This window comes from Apus apus, chromosome 2 (assembly GCF_020740795.1).
Source record: "Apus apus isolate bApuApu2 chromosome 2, bApuApu2.pri.cur, whole genome shotgun sequence".
In the NCBI taxonomy this organism is placed as follows: Eukaryota; Metazoa; Chordata; class Aves; order Apodiformes; family Apodidae; genus Apus; species Apus apus.
Window position 1 is genome coordinate 76952962 of NC_067283.1, and position 25712 is coordinate 76978673.

General features: G+C 37.2%; 1 protein-coding gene across 4 annotated transcripts in view; it reads left to right on the forward strand.

Moving 5' to 3' along the window:
* Nucleotides 1-4662: 4662 nt before the first annotated feature.
* Nucleotides 4663-25712, forward strand: part of LOC127380456 (cadherin-12) — a 545741-nt gene continuing 524691 nt past the window's right edge. For 3 of the 4 annotated variants that reach the window (XM_051609381.1, XM_051609385.1, XM_051609384.1), the window contains exon 1: nucleotides 4663-4902. The gene's annotated coding sequence lies outside the window, so the exon portion shown is untranslated. The remainder of the gene's footprint in view (nucleotides 4903-25712) is intronic. The other variant, XM_051609383.1, reaches the window with a different exon arrangement.

Below are 25712 nucleotides of genomic sequence, written 5' to 3' on the forward strand. Positions count from 1 at the left end.
AAGCAAAAAGGAAGTGAATAATCCACATTATAATAAACCATAGTAGAGCAAAACACAGAGGTCTTAAATTTAAAGCAGATAGCTTTAAGCTAAACACCTGGAAAATCTTTCATTTGTAAACCTAGCTAAAATGTGGAGAAGGCTAGTTGATAAACTGTGAATTCTCTGTCCCCACAGGTTTCTAGGAGAGATTAGACATCAACTGGAAGTGACATCTCTGTTGCTGACTTTGCATGCAATTTTAGGGAGGCACTTCAAAAACTACTTGGGTCTACCTCAATAATGCTTAATCTCTGGCTGGTTTCTGTAGGTGTCACCATAATAATGTGTAATTATAACTCCAGTAAAAGCCTAAGTCTGATGGTTACATGGATAACTGCTGAACAAGGTAGGGCACACTAAGAGGTAGGTTATTACATTGGTTTAAATTTAAGTAGGTCTAACTGCAGAAGTCATGATAGAATGTTAGTTAGTGTGCCAACAAAATTAAGCTTTCTCTTTGAATCTTGTCTAGAATAAGGTTGTCCAAACAAAAGGAAATTCAGACAAAGACTGCTTACCTGATCTTATATATACATCCATGTAAATATTTGTAGATTTAGACAGTTCATCAGTGACATCTCAGATCTCTTTTACCTATGATACACAGCACTTGAGCTTGTAATCCTGACTTGACATATAGATGAGAGAATTCTCCATAGAAATTGCTAAACCATAATTTCTACCACCTGCAAATCAGGTGAATAAGTATCTGCATAAATAAATTCAGTCATTCACATAGATGTGCTTCCATAATGCTGCAAGGCTTAAATTCTCAGACTTTATTTTGTCTGCAGTGGGAAATACTTTTTTTAGACTCCATAGTGTGTATTTTTCCAGCCTGCATCTTCTTAATACCGACCTTTGAAGGACCCTAAGAGGTTTCTGAGCATCTAGCCAGAGAAAGCAAGAGGCTTGAGTTTTCTGGAAAAAAAAAAAGTAAACAATTTGCAATTCATTCAGTTTACTTCTACTGGCATGCAAGGACTTCTGCGGTATCACAAAAGGAAATGCCTTGTCACCAATTAATAGGATTGACTATAGTGAAAATTGTACTTGCTGTTTATCTCCTAGTTTAAAGTATGGAATATAGTAAATTCTTCTTCAGTCACTACACTTCTAAAGTACAATGACTTGAAGACACTTTCATGTCTTATTCTCATGATGGACAGGTGTGCTGGTTTGGTTTGGTGGGCTTTTTGGTAGTGGGGGAGAGGGCCCACCAGGTGGCTCAGGTAAGAAGCTGAAAAGCTCCTTCTGCTCCAAAGCCGGCCAAGGAGCCATTAGAGAGACAATGGATGCCTCTGCCATTCACATAAGAAAGAACTGAGATAAGAGCTGAGCAGAGCGAGCACTTAAAGAAGAGCTGTGCTGGAGAGGCAGGGTGGTTGCTGTGATTGGTGAGGAAGAAGGGGAAGAAGGGGCACAGCAGAAGTTTCCCTGCAACCCATGGCGAGATGGCAGCTGTCCTCCTGCACTCATGGAGGAACGTGGTGGAACATTCCCTGAAGGCGCCAGGAGGGGTGAATGTGAATTTGCTGCCAGTGGTCTTGGATTGTGCAGCTGTGGAAGACCCTGGTGCCAGGGGTGTTTGTTCCCGAAGCAGCCCGTGACTCTGTGGGAAGCCCAGGCTGGAGCAGCTCTGGACCTCATGGGAAGGACTCATGAAGGAGAGGTTCGTGGAGGACTCTCTCCCATGGGAGGGACCCCGTGGGGAAGCAGGGAAGGACTGTAAGGAATCCTTCTTCCTGAGGAGGAAGGAGCAACAGGAACCACCAGCCTGTGAACTGACTCTAAACCCCATCCCCTGTCCCCCTGTGCCGCTGGGGGGAAGGAGGGAGAGAAACCGGGAACAAAAGGATTTGGGCCCGGGAAGAAGGGAGGGGTGGGGTAACATATGCAAGCCCTGCTCTGTGTGTGTCTGTGTCCTGTGTGGGTTTGATGAGTTGAATTATTATTTTTCCCTAAGTTGAGTCTGTTTTGCTGGTGACCTTAATTGGTGAAGAACCCTCCTTGTCCTTTTTCTTGACTCATGAGCTTCTAGTTGGCCTTTGTCCTCCTCATCCCAGCGTGTATTCCGATGGGGAGGAAGCTGAGTGAGCGGCCACGTGGCCGTTTCTTTGTTGCTGTGTTAGGCCCAAACCGTGACCACAGGAAAGGAAAGAGTTTGATTTGTTGAGTTCATAAGAGTTATTTGAACCTGTCGTGACACTCAGCTTTTTCCAGAGCAAAGATAGGACTCCATTAGTTGTCTTTCTGAAAAACACACTTAAGAGGAGAACCTAGTGGCTTAGGTAATTCTAAGAGGTAACTCTTAGGGCATATGTTTTTTTCTGGTTAACTATCGCCATTTTCCTGTACTACACAGTAACGACTTTTTTTTTTTTTTGAGGAAGCAGGACTTTGATGAATACCTTATGTACTAGTTTTCAGCACACATTTGTCCTCTTTACTGTATGTATTTGCAAGGGATGAGAAAGAGCTACAAGACAGCACTGTGGCTGCATGGCTGATCAAATGTGGAGAAGACCATTCCCCTGTCTCTGATACTAGTCTTTCTTCTTGGTGGGCATGGTGCTTGCTGAAAGGTGAATGTTTTGGTTTTGTCATGCTCCTTTATTAATGTGATGGCTCCCAAGTGATTTACTCTAGGAGGGGGGATGTCTTCTTTTCACATAATCCTAGAAATTTGGTTTTAGTTAAATGTAAAGTCAGCAAGTATTAAAGCTAGATCCAGTTTGACTCCAATGGTAAAACAGTGTCTAACATGGACAAAGACAGAGAATCTTAGTTGGTCCTAGCGTAGTCTAACATCTGTGGTTCATTTTCTGGCATGCTGGAACACCTACCTATTTCCTGCAACTGGACAGCAACACAGGGGTTTTTACACTATATAACCAGTTGGGTGTGTATTTATAAATATGTGCATAGTGTAATCAATCTGGAAGTAATGTCTTGTGTTTCTGGACTTTAGGACGTTGGTATGCTTCAGATATCCTGCATATTCTACTTTTCCCAGCGTATATTCTGCATATTTATTACTTTCTGTGGGATTCTGTCTGTCTTGATCTGAGAAGCACACATGAGCAGATTGGTACAGACTTTTCCAGGCTCCTCCAGTGACAAAGTTTGGACCAGGCAGATTTTTCTGCTAGAGGTACCATGCTCAGAATTGGCATCACATTGAGGAAGCAATTTCTAAGAGATGGGCAACTCGAAACTGTTTTGCAGGTACTACTAAAGCAGCTCAGTACACCATATCCTCTCCCACAAGTTACTTCTGGAAAAAGGACTTCTGAAACTGAGCCTGCTTGTCATGATCTTATGAATGAGCCTAACAGGCTGCAAATGACCCATATGCAGAGGCCAAAACTTTCTGAACTATGTCTTTGTAATGCAGAAGAAAGTACATGGCCATTGCTTTGACCGTGGAAAATTGAGCAGACTGAGAGAAAGGACTCATCTACTGCTCGACTGCTACCTTCTGTTACACAGTTAGTCCTGTTTCCCCATTTGACTAGAATTAGCTAAATTGCTGTCTGCCACTTTAAAATCTATGCATGTATCTGTGATTCATTTGCCTGTCTCTGTCAACTGAATATTATGTTACATATCCCTGAGCTCTTAACAGTTAAACAGCAGAAACCTAAGTGTGCTTTTACTAGGCAGGCTGTCTAATTTGCACATACCAACTTCAGGATTTTGAAAGTATGAAGATTGCTTTGTCCATGTAGCGGAGACAGAGTTAGACATGTCAGACCTGCCTGACTTATGTTTGTACATTTTATCCAGGGGTTTTTGTTAAATATTTAATATAAATTGGTTTAAAATGTTTTATTTTACAGTAATCCATATAACATACCTTTTGCTTTTATGTTAGAAAAACAGGCTTCCATACTTAACATATTTTGTAGCAATTCTTGCCTGCAAATAAATGTCAACAGACAAGAATGTGGCATATTTACTTTGAGGGTCTAAAAGTAATTTATTCAAATGGGAAACATTGAATATCCTCGAATAAATTAAAAAGCCTTATCCATTAAATAAAATTCAGCACTAGCAAAAAAAAATAAATTAAAATAATATCTTTTTTAGGCATGTTATTGTGACTATGTATGTTACAATTTCAGTAATTTTTTTCTTGTTTGATTGTAGTTCAGACATGCCTTGAGGTCAGAAATAGAGGAAGGATGTGGGGGGAAAATGATGATGATATCTGGATGATAGATGGCAATGTAGTTTCTTTGGGTTTTTCTGTTTTGTTCTGTCGTATGCTAGATCTATTAGATTGCAAACACATCATCCTCCCAGTCAGCTGGTTGCAGTTCGAGATATTTTAGTTTTCTCGCTGAATGTTACCAGCTTTAAAGAATCCAGGTGAGGCTATTTTGGTCAATCAGAGCTTTTCTTAATGCAAAAAGAAAATGAGAGGTTATCTGGACCTCTTTAAGCATGGAGTGGCTTTCAAGTAAGGGGTTAAAACTACTTTTCACAACTAATAAAATTTCAAATGCACACTGTATTTTTGTGGGAGGGGGTTGCAGAAAGGGAATCCTCAATACCAATTGGCTAGTCTCTATCAGCTGCAGTTGAGCTCAAGCTGCTGCTGAAGAGCAGTATTGATCTAAAGGGTAAATGTGTAGGGAACCACAGGGAGGGGATTCGGTCGTTTCTGCGAAGGGAGCCAACCTCTTCCAGTAAGAAAGTGGTTTCTACCTGTCTCTCATGCTTGTGAGATCCTTTGTGAATGAGGGGGAACACGAGAAAGGGCAGTTTGTTGCTACAGTGATTCAGAGAAAGAGGTATTGCTGCTGTGCATGCTGCTGCTGATCTTGCTGGTGCTGCTGCAGCTTCATGTGGCAGGTAAGGCTTCTTTTTCAGGGGAGGGGGAGGAGGAGAAATCGGGATTGCATCGCCGTGGCAGTGGCTGTGGCACGGGGTGCGGGGGGAGGCCCTGAAACACCGCACAAAAGGAGGCTGGCTCCACGGAGGAGCTGCAGGGGCACACGCGGGGTATCTGCCCGTGTGGATCTGCAGGCTCTATATCCTGCTCATCCCGGTTCGGAATCGCAAAACTTCAGTAAGTTCTAAACAAAGTGTGCAAGTCCGCAGTGCCTAAAGGGGGAGAGGACAGTGAAGGGAGAGGAAGGAGCTGCATCTTTCCCTTCTCGCTCTGCAGGCGTCCAGCCCTCCTCCAGGTCGGGCAGCGGCTCTGAAACACATGAACATGGGTGCAACTTATTTGGTTGTGGTGGGTGGTAAGATCAGTGCTGATAAACAGGAAAACGCGTCGTGCCTAACTGGGAACTTGTTCAGCGGGAGAATAAATAAGGGATGATGTGAAACTTGAGGGACTGAAAATGGATTTGCCGTATTTTTGTATCTCCCCCCCCTTAATCTTTTGTGTGTGTGAGGGAAGGCAGGAATATTGGGGGGGGGGGGGAGGGAAGCGGATTTCTGCGGCATTGACCTTTAAAGGGATAAGGTTCAGTTAAATAAGAGGAGGTAAGAAATGCAAATTAAACTTGAAGCAACTTTGAAAACACCTGAGCAGCCTCTGTTGAAAATAAATAAATAAATAAATAAACCACTGCAGAACTAATTTAATGGTGAGAAATAAAATTTAGTTCTGACAAACAAGATTTTCATATCAAGCCCTGATTTATTATTATAATGTTTCAAATTAGTAGTCCACAAACTAGACATGTAATGAGCAGTAGAGCATGCATAAAATCTTTATACAAACATTTTAATGGCGAGTTTAGCCCTGAATTATAAATCATATGCAGGTATGCCGATTACAGAGATATGTGAAGGTACTTATCTTGATAAATACTTAATGTCATATTTTACTGTGAATGGCTTTGTGGCTTTGGCATTTCATTTCAAAGTATTTAGTCTAGATTAAGAAGGATACATGTTTCTTGTATTTTAAATTTTCCTTCAAAATGCACTGTGATGGTGCTGGTCTTTATGTTAATTTTCTGCACACTGAGTGATGGTTAACTGTTTTTTCTGTATCTGCAAATATCTATACAGAGCTAGATAGGAAGGCAGACTATTTCACTGCTGGATAACATCAACAAACAGTTGAGGTTATTGGTAATTTTTTCTCTATTTTCAAGTTCAAATATAAATCACAAAAAGCCTAACAATTCAGGAATACTAAGTAGGTCTTATGATAATGTACCTTTTGCTCTGTCTATGTGACTGCATTCCAGATTAAAAAAAAAAAAATAAAGGGGTGTGGGGGGTTGGATTTTAAATGTTTTCTGTGAAACCATGCACAAATTGGTCAGGAGGTCTTCATTTCAATCCTCTGAACATCATGTTAGACCTTTCATTGATCACAGCATGTTTTAAGAGGTTTCAGGGCTTCTTACAAAACATTTCCCCAGATCTGAAAGCCAGATGGTTACATTGTGGAAATCATAAGCAGTTAATTGCTGAACTGATTTGAGTGCTCCAGAACATAACGACCTGCGGACCGAAGACTTCCATCTCGTCTGATCAAACTAGTTACCTGATGTTGCTCTTTGCTGAGATTGGTATTCCTGTTACAGGTGGTAGGAAAAACAGATTCTCATTTTGGGAAGCAAGAAACAAAATATTTTAGTTTGAAGAGACTTATTTAAAAAGTAATTTTATTTGTCTTTCTCATCTGTCACATGTCACGTATATGACATTTTTACTCAAGTTTACTTTATTTGGACTAATTTGCTGCCCCCCCTCCATCCTCCTCATTCGGCTCTGAATGTCAGGTATATGGTATTTGTTTACCTGTTGCGTTGAACGGTATAGAGATTACATGATCTCCCACAATTTCCTTTCCATTCACAATGTGTAGACATACTTCCCTCATGATGTTTAACGCTTTGCTTTTTTCTTTCCAAATATATAAGAAAAAAATACTATTTCAGTTGCGGTAACATAAAATGTAGGACAGACAACAGAATAGCCAATGTTATGGTTGTCTTGCTATATGCAGTTTCTCATTCTGTACCCATCATTTGGAGTTTTGTTCTGAAGAAAAAGATGAACAGTAATCAGTATTCAGAAAGAAAGCAAATGCTTATTTTGCATTCTTTCAATTTTAAATAACCCATTATTTCAATAGTAGTGCTTGAGATTATTTAAAAATTTTATAGGTTAGCAAATTCCTACATCGGTTTCCCTTAAGTAATTTTTAGGCTGACAGCTTTTTCAATATTCAATTATTTAAATACTTTACTATAGGAGAACGTGACATCTGTGTAGTATGAAAATTGTATTATGTTTCTGGCTTTATTGCTTTTATCTGGATATTGCTTTCACACTGTCTTAAAGGCGTGGTTATAAATGCTTTATAAAAGGTTAAGAAGTTCTGTTTAATTAAATATTTAAACGGTTATCACGTAATTAGAGAACTAGGTATGTTACATGTAACTGCAAAGCATCACCATTTTTTTCAAATATTGTTATATTCATACAGAGCTCAGATAAACTGTCTTTAACATGCTCAGAGGATCTGTTAGTTGCATGTTAACCTTTCTAAAGTATTCAGACATGCACATGCAATGTAAAATGTTGCAGTAAAACAGAGGAGATAAAGTCAGGGTAAAAACTTGTGATGAAGCACACAGGTAAGGAAGGGGCTGGGTACACAGGCTTGAATCGTCTGCTCATACAGCCACCGAAGTATGTGCTGCAATCTCATTGGTAGGGAGTGGGCTCTTCTTCCCACGTGCACCCTACTATAAAGCTGATCCAACATTCATAGTTTCCCCTGTGTTAACTGACTCTTAAAATAGGAAAACAAAGATTATTTGGAACATATTTTTCTTGTTAGGCAGAACTGATCACGAATATCAGCTTTCTTGAGGAGGTTATATAAACAGGAATTCTGCACATACATCACTTTGAAGATGACAGTGTCTGCCCAGGGAGGCATCATACCTTTTGTTCTTGAATATATTAGTTATTCTTCTCTTTATGCTTTTAAAGAGCATACAATAGTGTATGTGATCCTTACATCTGTATTCTTATTTTGTGGAGATAATTACCTGACGCTGTTACAGCAACGAAACTGAGTATGTTTTAAGTTTGGATAGATTTACTTTAAAAGCTGCATTTTGGTCATGCATTCTACTACTGATTCTAACTATATATCAGTTTTTATTTAACAATATTAGAAGTTTGATACAAGTTTTGCCTCTGTTGCTTGTACTTCCAATACCTCACAACATAGATGTGAGTATAGTATCAAATAATTTTGTGATGGCAAATTGCATTTTCATTAAGTTACCATAGTTATCCAGTTCACAGTCATGTTTCCTTCTTTTAAGAATACCAAGCTGTTTTCTGGATATTTTTAATAATATTGGCAAACAGCGATATATACGTGTGTGTGTGTATGTACTGAGTTACAAACTACAAATAAAATGCCAAGGATAAATTGTTGAATAGCTCCAACTGAAGTTTCATAAATTTGTGAAAGTCTAGAAGAGAAACCTGGTCACTTAAATATATAAAGGAAAAATATTTAGGTCTACAAGATCTAAATTATGTAATTTCAACAATAAAATTTAGTGATTTTTTTTCAGTATGATGCCGAGTAAAACTGTCACATTTTAATCTCATTTCCATACTGTCATTCATTTCTGACAGCTGATATGTTTGAACCTGTAAATTAAATAATTTTAATAAAGAGAGGCAGGTAAGAAGCACAGAACAAGAAAAAAATTAATGTTGATTCTATAGTGTCTTTGATTTTACTTAATTCAACCATAGCTTTTCTATTCATGTGTTGATTGCAGAGGTATTACAGGTTTTTCTGTTATCTGCTCCACTTCAGATTATAGGTATTTACCTGTAGCATCAGTATATTGGTTGGTTTCTAGGCTATTCATTTGCAAAGCACTTTGAGGGATGTTGAATGTGAAAATTGTAATATGAAGCTAAATACTATTATGCTTTTAAATGACTCATGAAGACGCCTCCACTTAAAAGTATTTGTATGTATACACAAGTTTGGGTGTGTTTATACATACCCATTAAATGGAGACATTTGTATGAGACATTTTAAAGGCTGAACAGAATTTGAGTTTATATAGCATTCACCAAGTTTAACTATCACAAATAAATAAATTATGATGCATGGTGGCAACAGAGGCTTTAGAGACAAATGCTATTAGGAAAGGATGTTGTCTGAAGTGTTATAACATCGTGTTACGAAAAATACCATGTGATTTTTGCTTTTTCTTAGGCTACTGACTGTTCACTAAAGGGACTGGAATATAATATCTTACGTGAAAGGTGGTGCCTCTTCCATTCTAGAATTCATTTTCCCAAGAGTCTTTGATGGGGAGGGAGCACTAGGCTCTGATGTGGTACATTAATTTGTCTCAGTATATTCACTCTTACTGGCCTACAGTTAGGAGCTGGTGTCCTGTCATAGTAGTGGAAGTAATGTCAGGGTATATTTTCATAAGTGCATTATTTTGGATTGTGATATATCAGATTCCACAAAGTAAACCTGACAGTACATTTCTTAAGGTGAAAACTAGGGTAAGGGAGTACATATTCCATAATCCCTTGTTAATACAAGTAGCTGTTCAGAGAACCCAATTTAAGAAAGACAATTAAGTCTGTGTCTGTTTAGGATGCCACTTAGGAGTTGACTAATATGATCCATATACACTGGTGTGGATTTAAGAAGCTCTCTGCTAAATAAAGTACTCTTTTTTTTTTTTTTTCTTTCCCGAGATGCAGTGCAAGATATTAGTCTCTCTTTACTCTAGAGCCTACACTGTTACTGAGTAAAACAGAGGGTAAACCATATTGTCTTTGGCAGTTTTTTAAATCTGATCGTCTTTCCTAATATTGTTCTTTGTTTTACCTTGACTGATTTGTTTTCTTTTATGTAATGAAGCCATTTGTGAGGGACTCTTGACAAAGTTGCTTTGTTGAACACCACAAAGTGGTTGCATTTCCCTGCCAGATCAAATTAATTTAAGTCATAGTTTGTTATAACTATACTTTTTGAAATATTGTAACAAATTTTTGCTTCATATTTTGCCTTATGTTTCTTATCTGCTTTGTCTCAGTACATAGATTCTTACTGTCTACAGAAAATATAGTTATAAACTGAGTTTTGAGATTCCCTGGCCACAGCTTCAAAGTAGATGCTCTGAAGTAGATGTTGCACTTGTTGCCTTATAGTTCCCATTGTCACTTACTAAATGACAGATATTCTCAAAACGCATGTCCTCTGCTAGCCGAGTCAGAGGTGGCAGACTGGGCAACACCTTCACCCACAAAAGTAGTCTCTTTTTCAGTTCTGTTTTGTACATAATGTCTTACGAACCACTGAAAACTTTGACAACAGCATGAAATATGATGAGACTTGTATGGAATTAGAGATGCACCTTTAAAATTACTTCACCAAAAGGTAAACACTTCAAAATAATAACATTTAGTCTCACAGAGAACATGTTAAGGATCTGGGGGATGGAACTGCATAATAAAAAAGAATTATGGTAGATAGGGAAATGATAGTATTGAAATCTCTTGGTTTAAAATACTTATCTAGAAAAATATAAATTAAACATAAGCCTCTGCTTCAACTTTCCTGGCATTGATGGAAATAGCCCTGGTTTTGGTCTTTGTCAGAGAAATAAAGCTGCATGATTCACTGAAGGGATGGCTCAATGAACAGGCATGACAGGCTTGATTCCTCAATATCTTTCATGTTGCATTCCAGCAGTAAGTATTTCTTCCTACAGAAATTTTCTTCAGTTTTGGTTCATCCTAGCCTCTCTGGGAGCATAAAGCAGGAAAAAAGCTGGCTTAACCTTGATTGGTGACTCTCATGCTCTCAAAGATAGTACTGTCTTCTGGGGGAAGAGCAAGCGTTGGGCCAGGCAGTGAGTCCACCTACCATGTTGCTGCCCTGCTCACTGCATATCTGCTGGTAAAGGTCCTTGCGGGAGCTGCGGTTGGTATGATTAAAGGAAGCCATAAAACTGTGGGTTTCCTTGGAAATGGACCAACAGCTAGCAGAATGGCCTGGGTCTAACCCTTTTCTTTCACGTGGCAGACTTGGTCAGAACAAATTCTCTTATGAAATTTTTGCTGTCTGATATATGCTTGGTAGGACTAATATAGGGAAATGAAGAATTAATTAAGCACTACTTAATATTAACATGTAAACTTAATGAAGATTCACCTGACTGTAAGGTGTGGCCTTGGGGTGATTTGTGTCCTACCAGTCTTCCACTTTCTTAACACCTGTCTTTCCTCTTTCTTAATTTATAAGCTATATTTTAGGTCAAACATTTGACCTTCCCATCATGTATATTCTCTCTCTAACCACTCATAAACATGAGGTAACCAACTTCAGACCTCAAGCTGTTCTTATGGCCCACTCTCAGAAGAATTTTCGCACACAAGAGTACAGATGAATGAGAAAACAGGTCTGTGAATGCATCTAAGTAAGGCCACTGTGTGACTCAAAAGAATATGATGTTTCACTTAATGTCTAGGTTAATAGAAATAGGTATCTCAGCCCAGTGCAGAAGACCTACAGTGGTCACTTAAACTAGGCAGAAAGAAATAGATAGGAGAGTGCCTCTGTTTTTCCAATAGCTGTTTCTGAAAGATGTGTCAAGTATCTTTCTGTATTAAAAGACAGACACGTTCCATCCACTTAATGAGGATACATTTTACCTTTTGAAACTTCAGAAGTCTTTCAGATGGTGTTTTGTGTCCTGAAACCTACGTTGAACTACCCATTGAACTACTTGAACTCTGCCAACACATGAAAACTGGGTGCTCTCACCAGCCACAAGGTTGCCCAAAATATGTTATTGACTGCAAATACAGATGGATTTCTGGTGTACATAAGTGGGTGTGTATAAACAGGTGTGAGGTCTATAGGAAATGTACCATATAAAAATATGCTATTCATTCTCTGTTTTTTTTATGATAGCATGATATCAGTTTCCAGTGATAGGAGCAGAGACTAATTCTGTCCACTTAAAAACCAGTATATGTAATTGAGAAAAAAACAAACAAAATTTTGCTAATATTGGGTTCTGAGAACTTATCCAGGTAGTTGAGGCAAAACCAATTAATTTCTCAGGTCAATGTAATTATTATTTCTACAGTGTTTAACTCAACAACAAAGTTCTCAGTGTCATTTGCTTGTCTGTGACAGAGAGAGAAGGTGATTAAAGAATAGATTGTAGCTTTTTTGTCCTGTTTTTCTAAGTTTTGTGATAAGCAGTTATGTTGATTTCTGTAAGCCCTTCTCTAATTTATCAGTGTCCCCTTTACACTGAGAAAATCCATTTTTATTCATTACTAGATCAAATAGAAATCAGGAATAACACCTGATCAGTGGCCTGCATAGAATCCTAATGGCTAAAAGGTAAACAATGTCTAGCTACCCTTAAGAAGGGTAGAAAGGAGGACCCTGGGAACTACCGACCTGTAAGCTTCGCCTCTGTGCCTTGGAAGCTCATGGAACAGATCCTCCTAGTAGACAAAATAAGGCACATGGAGGACAGGGAAGTAATTCAGAACAGCCAGCGTGGCTTTACCACCTCTTGATACATCAGAGGGATGAGATGCCATCCAGAGGGGCAGGGACATCCCCATGTGAACCTCATGAGGTTAAACAAGGCTAAGTGCATATGAATAGAGACTGGGGGAAGACATACTGGAGAGCAGCTCTCTGGAAAAGACCTGGAGGTACCAGTGGATGAAAGCTGGCCATGAGCTGCCAATGCACAGTTGCATCCCAGATGGCCAACCACATCCTGGGCTGCATCAAAAGGAGTGTGGCCAGCAGACTGAGAGAGGTGATTCTGCCCCTCTGTTCTGCCCTGGTGAGACCTCACCTGGAGTACTGCGTTCAGCTCTGGAGCCCCCAACACAAGAAGGGTGTGAACCTGTTGGAGTGTGTCCAGAGGAGGGCAACAAAAATGATCAGAGGGCTGGAGCACCTCTCTTGTGAAGACAGGCTGAGGGATTTAGGGCTGTTCAGCCTGAAGAAGAGAAGACTATGGGAGGGGAACCTTACAGCAACCTTCCAGTACATGAAAGGGGCCTGCCTATAAGAAGGCTGGGGAAGACCTGTTCCCTAGGGCATGTAATGATAGGCCAAGAGACAGTGGTTTTAAGCTAGAAAAGTGTAGACTTAGGTTGCACATTAGGAAAAAGTTTTGTAATATGAACTTGGTGGATCACTGAAAAAGGTTACCTAGAGAGGTGGTGAAGGCCCCGTCCCTGGAGACATTCAAGGTCAGGCTTGATGGGGCTTTGAGCAACCTGGTCTAGTTAGAAATGTCCCTGCTTATTGTAGGGGGGTTGGACAAAGTGATCTTTAGAATTCCCTTCCAACCCAATGCATTCTATGATTCTGTAATTCTATAAAAGTTGGTATACTATTTAAGTTCTAAACATAATCATACAAAATCACCAGATATACCAGAAATACAAGTGTAAGACAGACTTCAAAGTTACAGAAGCATCTGATAAGAGTACCTTGCTCAGGTGTCTTTAACATTCAGCAAAAGATGTATATGGTTCATGGGGACTTCATTATTGTGCACAGGAAAGCACTGTGCACTGGATTTGGCTCCCAAGTCAGTAGAGTGAACAGAGTTGTTTAATCATGAATATGAATGTCTTCCTTGAAGCCGTGACTGGAGGAAAAAACTTGCCTACCCTTATACTCAGGCTCTTGTCAGTAAAAGCAGTATGCTCTAGTGAATTTCAGTCCATCAGGGACCTGAGAAAGTATGAAGGAGATAAATATGTATTTTGAGTATATCAAAGCAAAGTATGCCCCAACAAAGAAAACAGCAAAATACCATGTATGACAACATTTAGTAATGTATTCTGGTACACCTTTAGAAATTTAATCAAAGTTACTCTGTGTGAATACCCTGGAATTCATGAGAAGTGCAAGATGGACTCCCTTAAAACACCTAAGGTATACTCAGAACAGCTAATAATGGTCATGCAGGAAGTAGTCATAGATAATTTTAAATTTTTCAAGGTGAAGGTGAAGGAAGGGGAAGAAAATAATCTGCCCATCCCAAAAGCAAATAAAACTGCTTTCAGTTAAAGTTACCAATTTCTCCACTATTTAGCAAGTTCTGCTGCTTATACTCCTCCGAAATTACCCATGCATTTCCAGGAGAGTGTCTCTTCCTCTCAACTGATAAGCCCTTTACTACCTTTGTCAGGCAAAACTAGTTTATAACAATTTGCTTAATAGACCAACTTATTTACTCTCCTTTTTGCAAAGAACAGCTACAAGCTTTATAGGTGTCAAGAGAGAAGGAAAACATTTTTATTTTTTACAAATAAATAATTATTTTTTTAAGGTTTATTTTAGGAAAATTTAGGAGGAAAATTATTCCTTCTTCATATATGAGTCAGCAGTCTTAAAGTATGGTATCCATAATACCTTGTTGCACCCACAATTAAAGCTGCCAGGAGGCAGTAAAAAAGGGGGAAATTCTTTGAAAGATTTGTCTTAATTGGTTCTGAAGCTCAGTCCTATTATCTAAACTGAACAGTGAAAAACTGGTATTAACACCTGGATTTATGTCTGTGCAAAATCCAGAGTTCCTGAAGTAGCGATTAAATGGCTTAAAGTTGAAAATCTCCTAAGCTGAATTCTGAAGCTCTTTTGTGAAGGGTAATGTTAATTTGTCATGTAGTGCTGATTCAAATTAACTGAAAATGCATTAATTTTCAGTCTCAAAGTCTTAACATCTTGCACTATAAAATTTGTGCTGAATGAAACATTTTGAAATTAGTGATTTTTTTATTCCTTCTTTAAGGCAAAACTTAAATTGAGACACATAAAAATACCCTTCTATATATGTGTAAATAAGTGTGTTTCAGTGGGAAGTTCTAAAATAAGTCTTGTCTAAACTTTAGGTTTTAGCTTCTTTCCTACCTATTCTTTAAGAGCATACTTACAATTTCAGTTATACTCAGACTGCATGTTCTAACAGAATACAAGTCCTTGGAGCATTAACAAATCTCTCAGCTTTTAAATAGACTATGACCTATTCATTTACAGGGCTACTTCAATAAAGCAATAGCTAACTTAGGTTAATGATGGATCATGGTGTGATTTGATTTGCAGAGTGCAGACTTGCCCATTATCCCCTAATGTTTGTATGGGTCATGTTATCACATCCAAATAATGAGTCATGCCAGCCCTTGTTCCTGGAGATATCACAGTGATTACAGGAAAACTCAGCATGCTAGTACACAAAGCCTTTAGGGTTCTGTTGACTGCTGTTGAATTATTGTTTTTGGCTAGAGTATGATAAAGCAGGAAAGGCTCAGGTTTCTCTGTGACTGTGACACCTTCCTCTTGTGGTTCAGTTGGCCATCTGGCTGAGCAGACAGGCTGGACATTAGCAGAAATCAGATCTGTCTCTCTGTGACTTTTACTACTTGCCTTTTTCTTTTTTTGATAGTGAAAGTTAGCTGACCCTGACCTGCTCTGAGAGATTATTTGCAAGTTGAGTGCCTTGTGATTTATTTATTTTTTTTATCTCATCTTGAGAGTGTAACATGAAGATGGAGCAATTTCCAACAGAAAGAAAACATGTCAAGACTTTTGTACTAACTGTAGTTATCACACAGGAGACACTCACCTGGGTAGTCACATTGAGAAGGGAAAAAAAAAGGATGTTTTCTAGTTGTAAATACACTGCAGTACCAACATAATAATTTCATTTTCCAGTGCTGCCACACTGTCTGAAGGATTGTCCTCACTTAGGCACAGCAGTTCAAAACATTTTGAGTGCTAGGATAAGAGGTGAAATTTCAAATGTGCTTGTAAATCCTTGCAGAATGCTCTTAGGGTTTATGTTTATTTCTCATTTTTGGGGGTGATCTGGGTTTTCGTGCCTACCACTGCATTTATACTTGGTGATCATCAGGCTGCTCACGGGTCCAGCTGCTGAAAAACACCAAATCTCTTTAAATGCTTCTAATAAAACTGTCATAAACCTCACTAGCCCTAAACCTTCCTGAACATAAACCACTCCTAGTTAATAAATACTACATATAAGCAAAAACATGAATGGGCAGAGGGATAGTTTCCTTATATTTTCTTATAGAAAGAGGTAAGACCTAGGGAAATAGAAAAAAAAAAAATAGCGTCTTAGTTTGTTGTCAACTAACCTAGTAAGGAATAAATCTCAACAAGAAGTAAAGCTGTTGTTCAATGAATTGATTTTGTTAAAGCTGTATTCAAAGATTCTCCAGCAGCTTCTGTCACTAGGGAGAGAGAATAGTTGTACATGGTTCAAGAACACTTTTCTAAGGAAAGCCACTGATACTGAAAAGTCCAAATGAAAAGCACCTGTTAATGTTGTTTCCCCCCCTTCTCTGCTTCTAGACAATGACAAATGTAGTGCACTCAACAGTGTCAAGTGGTGATTAAATATTTTACAATATGATTTTTTTAACCCTTTCAACTTATTTTCTCACCCACCCACACATAGAAACTACATTTCTTAAATAGTTGGAACAATATAGAGGAGGTTGGTTGCTTAAATCAAACATAAGAATTATAATTGTATGTGATTAAAATAATATTGCTGTGGTGTCATGCTGACCATGGAATATGGGAAAAAAAATAGGAACTTACAATAAATTAATAAAGCCGTTTAATTACCTTACAGTAGATTTGGCTTTCGGTATATAAGACTTATTCTGCTCTAAAACCATTGTACAAGGACCTCAAAACTGTAAGCAGATTTCCAACCTACACTAGATTTCCCAGCTGCTTAGTGGTATATATTCACAATGAAATACTGATTTTTTTTTTAATTATTATTTTTTTAAAAATGCTTGCTACATTAGAACTCTGAGAAGTTTTGCGTATTTTAATTTTGCTGAGAGTTGCAGCAAATTTGGGAATCAGAAATCCCTTGTCATAGTTCCCTGACACATGAACAGAAAGAGATTTTCTTCCTTTTCCCTTCCCTTGCATCAACAATATAATGACTTTTGAGGATCAATATTCTATTCCTGTGTTTGGAAGCTTAAAATAACGTAATCTTATTTCTCTGAAGTGTTTTCCTCCTTAAGCACATAGGGCCTACTGAAATTTGAAGGAATATTCAAGCTCACCATTTGCCAAGACCAAAATCCAGGATCTTGCTCTCTCTTTCCCAGCTCCCATTTCCAGTGATAAATGTATAAAAAAATTCTGGTGTTTTGATCATATCAAAGTAACATTCAGAATTGGTTCATATTCTGAGTACAAGGACCCATCTTTCAAACTCTGCAGACTAATACCAGGGAATGTGAACTATGGGCATTTTTTGCAAGCAAAGCAAAGATTGTCTGTCATTCAAACCATAACCATAGTTTTAACTATTAACTAATAATTTTACAGCGGAGTAATTTTTGTAACGAAGCATAAAAGCTTAACAATTCAAGATTTCAATGTTTGTGTCAGTTCTCATGGTTGTAGATTAAGTTCTCTGTCAAGTATAACAAAAACTTTTTTATTTCATTTCTATTTAATCTTCAATATGTAAATATAATTTGACATATCTGTATCACTATGTCCTTATTTTATTTGCATTGAAAAAGGTGCAGTGAAAAAGATGGCTTAAAAGAAATTGGTGGTTCCATTATTATTTTTTTCATGAAGACTAGTGGAATCCATCCCTAGAAAGAAGAAATGGTATGTGTCAGAATGACAAAATATCTACATAGGAATTTTTGAAGTATTTTATTTATTTGCTATCTGAAAATATGTGGTGAGAATACATGCTGAAGTCATTATTCTTTTTAACATATTTGAAAGGATAGTTAGGGTTCTTGTTAGTGTCTAAATATTTTAAAAGGAAAAAGGAGATCCTCAAAGGAATTTAGAGCCATAACATCCTTCTGTTGCATTCTAATTCTCAAGTAGGAGCTAAGTGCTCAGATTTCCTTCCCCCACAAAATGCCTTATGGCCTTGGTGGCCTTTCTGTTTCAGAAGTCTTGATCTGTGTAACAGCATGCAAAGTCCAGTAAGTAGGGGCAGATAGAAGTCCCATTAAAAAAAAAGGAAGAGTCTGTAAATCTTTAACTCCCCTTATCATGTGACATCAAGGAACTTTTCCAACTGAGCATTTTGGCTAAAATTGTGTTTTGTATTTTGGCCTTTTTTTTTTTTCCTGAAAAACTGAAAGTTTTCAAAAGTAAATCCCTAGATTTTGAACATTCCTAAACTAACCTATTTATTACTTCCTAGCTCCACGTTTTCTGCATAAGATTTAAGCCCCCAAAGTATGTTTTATCTGTTGCTTGTGAACTTCATAATGTGGAAAGTTGTGTTTATCCATCTTCTTTATAGAGATTTTCACCTCTTAATTTATTCATCACTCGGTTTGTTCTATCAATTCTTTGCTTTGGATCAAGACTTAAAGAAGGACAAACGATACCACAGAATAAATTGTAGGCATTTAAGAGCTCAAGAGAATTATTAGGCTGTAGTTGTTGTCTGACAACCTAAATAATTATCTTAACATCAAGCTCTGACCCGCTTCCACACCTAGTGGAAACACTGCATGCTGTTACAGCACTCTTTTAATAGCTACAGCTGATTTTTTTCCATCTTTCTTTGAGGACATTTATCAGATACTTTAATGTTGGTACCTTATGATTTCCTGACAGCTGGCCATAAAACTTGATAAATGCTTCTGCCAAAAAAGCAACACGTGGGTTCCAAAAAAAGTTTGCAAATTCTAATAATGTAGATTATTTGATTGATGCACAGTATGCAATTTAATTACAAAAATAAATGAGGAAGAGGAAATTTGTCACTTCCCCATTCATTATTCCTTAATTATACTACAACTAATCAGAGTTTCTGATTGGCTAAACTAATAGCAGATATAATTTACTGCACTGCCGTTGCACTCAGAAAAAAAGGAAAGCATGAATGATCTCTTACTGCCAAAACAGCACAAAAGAGCAAGGAAACAAGGTGAACCTTAAAATATTGTAAACATTACTCTGTCTGCAATCTGTCAAATTAGTAATTTTTTACAACAAATGAAATGCTTCTCCTGTGAAATGACATAGTACATTTTTTCAATATGCAATATTTGTGTATATTCTGTTTCTGAGTATCAGAGTAGGTCAATATTGCACCTGAGACCAAGGCATTTATTTTTGTTTTGGCTTGTGTAAATGCATTCTGTGTACTTTGCTTAACGTCAAAACAGGTGAAATGGGCCAAATTGATGGTGATAACAACATAGCTCTGAGATTGTTATAGCTTCATTGCCAAATCTAAATGTGGAGTACAAAATTTAATTTAGGTGTTTTTTTCCTAAAAAGCAATTATATTTTATCAGTCTGGTTATGCTGTGGTGTCTGTTGTGTGCTTCTGCCTACCTGCATTGCTGGTTTACATGTATTAGGGGAAGAACAGAGGACAAAGATATAAACTTTCCTTATTATGTATTTGTACATACTCTTTTCTTGCAAGGGTGGCATCAAATTTACTTATATCCCCATGATAACTTCATACACATATAAAAAGAGTATATGTATTTGTATATGGGAATCTGATAACTTGGAGCAAACATGAAAGGTATCTATGGTGCAGGGGTTGTAAAATTCTCATTAGTCAAAGTTAGTTCTTCTGAGACACTGTCATTGCTTCAAGAGGTTTTGTATGCTCAGGATGGAGGAAAACTGAGAGAGGAAGACAGATGTCAAAGCAGAATTTAGCACAATGGTTAAGGAATACTTTTGGGATGTAAAAAAATAAACTTTAAATCTCTATATGTCTTGGCTTCAACATAGCTATCATTTTAAGTAATTAACTTCAATTCCATACTATTATAACTAGAGTCTCTCCAAGGAAGTTATTTAAATTTTTATAAAACTTTGAATGATGGTTAGTGGGGACAGGAATTATAAATGACTCAGTAGTGGGCAGACTATTTAGCCATGCTTTCAGAGGCAGGTTGGATAACTATTCTGAGTTGGGCCGAGCAGCGTCTTTAAACCTTGGTCTTCCTAAATCTCAGACGAGCTACCTTCTGTGCTATTAGCTGGTCTAAAATTTATATTCAGACTTCTTACAGATGGTTTAATATTGTCTGTGAGGAGTGGGAACATTTGAAGTGTGAAAATGTAATGGAAAAAAGTTACATTTTAATAATCTCTTAATGCAACTTTTTTTTTTTTTTTTTTTTTTTTAATATTCTAATCTAGGGGATATATTTTGGCTGCATTTATTTCCTCCTCTAATAATGTTGATTCAAAATGGTTCAAGAGAAAGGCAGACAATGAGAAATAGGTAGCTGTGAAGAAAGATCCAGTGTGTTCAATCTGTCTCACAGTGCAAAAACTCTTGAAGTTATGGCTAAAATACAAGTAAATAATGAAAAAGTGCTTATGTCTTTGTAATGCAGCTGCACACAAGAGCAGTTTATGTGCCTGACTGAGAGCTTAAGCAACAAGCTTCAGAGTAATTTTTATTTCCTTTGATTCTATGGCTGGTAATTAAGCACATGCAGCATGTTAGACTGAGTCATGTACAGCCACCTTTGCTTCATATTGTTTCAAATTGCATATAAACCCCAACCTATTGTCAAGGAGAAATCACTGAAAACACCACAAAACTGTGTACTTGCCTCTGTTTATTTCTGCAGTAAGATTGCTTCTTGTGTTGTTTTTTTTTTTTAGGCAGAGCTTATCCGTGATGTGCAGGGCATCTTCTTTATGTGTGTATGCATGTGTGTGGCCCCAACACCCCGACAGTGTCCATATTATCCCTTCTTCTAGGCTTTTAATTTTTTTTTGTACTTCCTTTTGCATTTTTTATTTTCTTTTAATTATTTCTACCTCTTTTGTTCTTTCCGTATCTTCCCTTCTCTCATTCCAAAGAGGTAACATACTTCAGTAATATTACTGTATTAGATTTAAGGAGCCTTCATTCCAAGAAAGCTGGGTCACATCTGCAGTAAACAACAGTTCTCAAATGCATCAAACACAGAGAAAGAAGCCTGAGGCTTTATTAAGCTCAAGAAAAGCTGGAATATTTTTCTAGTTACCTGCATTATATTTGTACCTTAACAGATGTCTCAGTGTCCTGCTATTTGATTGCACCTCTATTTTTTCTTCTCTATTTTGTAGAAATGCATGTTGCACCATGGAATTGAGGATGTGGAGACACACTCAATAACTCTGCATCTTTGTCTGTAAATAGAAGAGAATCTCCCTATAGTATGTTGCTGTCTTTGAGAAAATTACTTAGAGGAGCAAGGTGGGAACTCCTAGATATATGTAAACAATGTAACTGGTTTTCTGCAGAGGTTCTTACAGAATTTTGTTGTGCAGAGCTGAATCCTAATGCAGGTGACTGTTTAAACATTACATATTATGATGTTTCCTTTGCTACAAAAGCAGTAGTACTTCATTAACAATTCTTCTTGTTGTAGGGGCACTTGAATAACTAGGCAACCAGAATAGGTGAAATAAAACAGCCTGTGATCTAGACTCTTCACATGCTTTTTAAAAGGTACAGAATTAGTTTTATTACATTTGTCCACTTCAAGCACCTCCTGTCAGATCTTTTCAAGACTTGCAGCAAGGGCTTTTACAAAATATTTTTAAGGAAAACTCATGTGATTGACATTTCCACACAGATTCAGACATCTCAGCAATCTTTAAAAAAATGTGCAATATTTTATTTGTTTAAGTATTTAACATCTATCAGACACACAGGCTGTACATTTATCCTGTTTGATGGTAACCTACGAATACTCTCCAGGTGCTAGTCTCTCTCCTGACAAACTAAAACAATAGCTTTGCAAGTGATTTCATCTGCCTGCATCCTTTGAAATATGCTAAGTGAGAACCAGTAGCCTTGGAAAAGGGCTAACTATTTCAGTGCCTGACATGGTTATATCCAGTGCAGCTGTACTCTTAATAATGTGAAAACCCTGTCTGTAAGCAGGGCTACAGAGCCACCAAGAATCTCCCACGTCACTGTACTGAGACTGTGACTATCACAGCAGGTGGATTACAAGAAGGTCTGTGGCCTTCTCAGCCAAGTAAATCTGGACCAAATAGTGCATAGCTTATGAATGGTTCCAGTATGTTGACTGCTTCATTGTTTCATGGTTTAGTTTACGTGAACAAAAAAAAGCGGTAACACTAAGTAGGATGGGGCAAGAAGGCTTTAAATAGGGAAGGTAGAGGAGTAGAATCTACTTTTGAGTGCTTGGCTATGTGAATGGAGAAGTAAGTTGGCAAGTTTAAAATTACTAATTTTTTATTTAGCATTTTTATGTTAATTAACAGTTCAGGCAGATATTTCAATGGAGTTTCTCCCTGAGGAAGACTATCCTTACTCTGGTTTTGCCTGAATCCTAGTTTTCTGATTGTGGCTTGATCATGATATGGGATATGTTTATATTTTTACCTGTATAATATTTCATTTGCTTATATGGATATAACCTATGGACAATAACTTCAAACATAAGATGTGATTCAGTCAGAGAAAGAAGGAGTATGCTTTTATTGGTCATATTTTAAAAAAAGCTGGAAAATATTTTCCCAAATACATATGACTCTATGTGGAATCAAATTAAATGTGTAAAGCTGTATCTAATAGTTCCATCTGGCATAATTACTCTTAACATAATTACTCTTACTATTTTTCCATATGCTGAAAATCAGATTTTGTCCAGTTTCAGTTTAATCGGAAGACTACATCTGATTAACTTCCTTGTGTCTATGAGCTCTTCTGTAGTGGAGCCCCCATGACACCAAACGAAAAATATCTATCCGAGCCAGCTGCCACTTGCTATGTCTTCTTATACACTGGATAAGGGATAATAAATAAGCAGTTAGGGATAATAAAGCTGCAGGGTGGGGTGATAGGACCACATAGATGTGCATGTTGTGTTCTTTATGTGGCCTGATTTTATTTAAAATCTTATTTATACAACATAAGAAGTAAAGAAAAAGAAAGCAATACAGACAAGATATGAACATGGATGGATACAGATGATACTACTTTACAGAGTATATAATAGAAAGCTAAAAGGATAGAAACCCATAGCACTGATATCATTAGCAATTGGTTTGCTACTAGGTATAGTATCTTATGTCATGTATCTAAATTTCCTAGATCATGTTCTTTCTGAAAATTTGTGTAGTTAGCAGGATCCTAAATCAAGATTAGCGACATCTTTGTACCTGCAGGTGAAGTGAAAGAAGAGATGCCACAGAGGTCTCCCAGTGTCTGAAGAATGTTTTAATAGTAAATTTGACATGTAGAAAAGTAGCCTCAACAATTTCCCCTTTCTAGTTCCCAAAATAATTTCCCTGTTAACTTAAGGTTTTAATGCAACTTTGGTTCATCACAATCTTTAAACAGTAAAAAAATGCATCACAGTCTTAAAGATACCTCCACGGTGGCTCTGTCTGCTCTTGATAAATTGAAAGAGTACTGATTTTGTCCTCTGAGACCCAAAGATTGTGTTGCTCTAAGTATTCTTTTAGAAGTGAATGTCTTACAGCACCTCTAGGGAGACCTATCTTCGTAACTTCAAAATTTGGATAACATAATGTCCTATGAAACAAAATATTTTATTTGAAAAGAAAAGTTTGGCATATGAAAAGGAAATATAATGTTCTCTCTGTAGAAAAAAAATTAGCCATCCAGTAATCTTTTTATTGTTTAAATAACTGCAACATTAATGATTTTAAGAACTTAAGCGACAGTAATACAAACTCAATGTAATTTTTATGCCTTTACCTTCTTCCCTAATGAATTCAAATTCCTGCCATGAAATCAGTGTTGATCCTTAAAAAACTGTGCTTAGATTCCTTAGAAAATGAGGTTTATGCATAAATTTGGTTTCTGTATATCCACCTATGTGTTTACTTAAGTTTGAGCCTATCTAGCATCTTGAACAGAGAGACAGTAATTAAAAAAAAATAATTATTTTTTTCACAGCAGGGAAAAAAAAAAGATAAGATTTATAGGCAGCATGCCATCTTCAAGTCGAGTTATTGGGCCTTCCAACAGCTAAGACCTTGTTCTTTTAGGCTTGTCCAAAAGCTGAGAGCAGCCAGCTGATTGTTCAGTTTACACTGAGTCTGAAGCAACCACAGCTCATGTTGTTTCCTGCCTGTCTGGGTAAGGGGCCAAGCAAAAGTGTATTAGGTCACAGATAAGTTCAGAAAAGGAGTATTCCATAGTGGTTGTTACATAGTAGAAAGGGAATGCATAGATCAGTCACAATGACAAATCCACCAAGCTTCAAACTGTAAATTCAGAAATTTGAGGAAAAACACAGAAGAGGTACTATGAATACTTCCTTATACTTTTCTGTACCTGTAATTATCATAGTTATTTCCACCTTCTCTTGCTTACTGGAGCTTCTAATTCCCACAAAACCCAGTTTCCATACTAAGAAATTTTTGTTTTCATTTCACATTGATTTCATTCATTACACATTGAATTTTATTAGATCTTCCTAATTCCTAAAGAAGCATTATCAATTTTCTCTGCAAGGAATACATTTAAGGTCACCTTCTTTATTCCATACTTGGTTTTTTAATCTTATAGGTGATAATTATCCTCTGTGCAACGGAATAAGGCTTTTACAGGTAATTCAGTATGTGTTGCCATCCAAATGTGGAGGTAATTAAAGTAACTTTCTTAGTATAATTTTTATTAGCAGTAAGCACACTGAAATTCTCTTTGGTACTTCTTATCAAATTTGGTACAATATTCTTTTTTCTATAAGGGGCCACGTGCTGACAAAGAGAGGTAGCAGTGAAGCAGAGCAGTTGGTACGTCAGCTAGAGAGTAACTGAGCTGGTGCTTCTGCAGACGTAACATTTCATTTAGCAAATACTATACCACACCTATCCTCAAAACAGTATTTGGATGTGTGCCCCTTGAAACTTTACACCTGAAAGGGCAGTGGTGGAATAAAGACTGGCAGAGATTATAACAAACAAACAAACAAGAGTTCTACTTCTACAAAAGTTCCTGTTCTCTTAGCTTATGCGAGAATGTGAACCTCAGTGAGCAGAATAAATGGAAAGTGGAGAATACTGTCAGTACTTCATTATCTTTCTCAGTCTTTAATTTGTGTTCAAGTCATTCTAATGGTTAAATTATCTTGCTAGGTTTTTTAGCTGTAATGTTGACTATTTGGATTTAATTATCAGTTATTATGGAACTACTTGTAGAGAGGACTAAGATGCATTTTACTGCTGTGAACAGTAACCTCTGCAGACATTAACTTAGTACATTTGTACAATATTGTCTCTGGTAAAACCGACCAGTTTTAGCAAGAAATCACAGTGAAACAATTATAATAAAAGCATTTCAAGACAATTTACCTCAAACTAATGCTTTCTAAAAATCATCAGGTCAGAAAGCAAACCACATGAATGAAACTGGTAGCTGCTGTTCATGCATTGGGCATAAATATATTAGATAAAATCCTTTTCTTACATTGCTTAATTAGCTTCTACACATCTTCACCAGTAGATGCAGTTTGTTGTATGGATTCATATGTCTACAGTTGTCTTTTTCACCCATTTAAGAGTACTTAAAATGCAGTTAATTGGTAGGGTAAGTATCCAGTTATTTATCAGGCCCTGCATT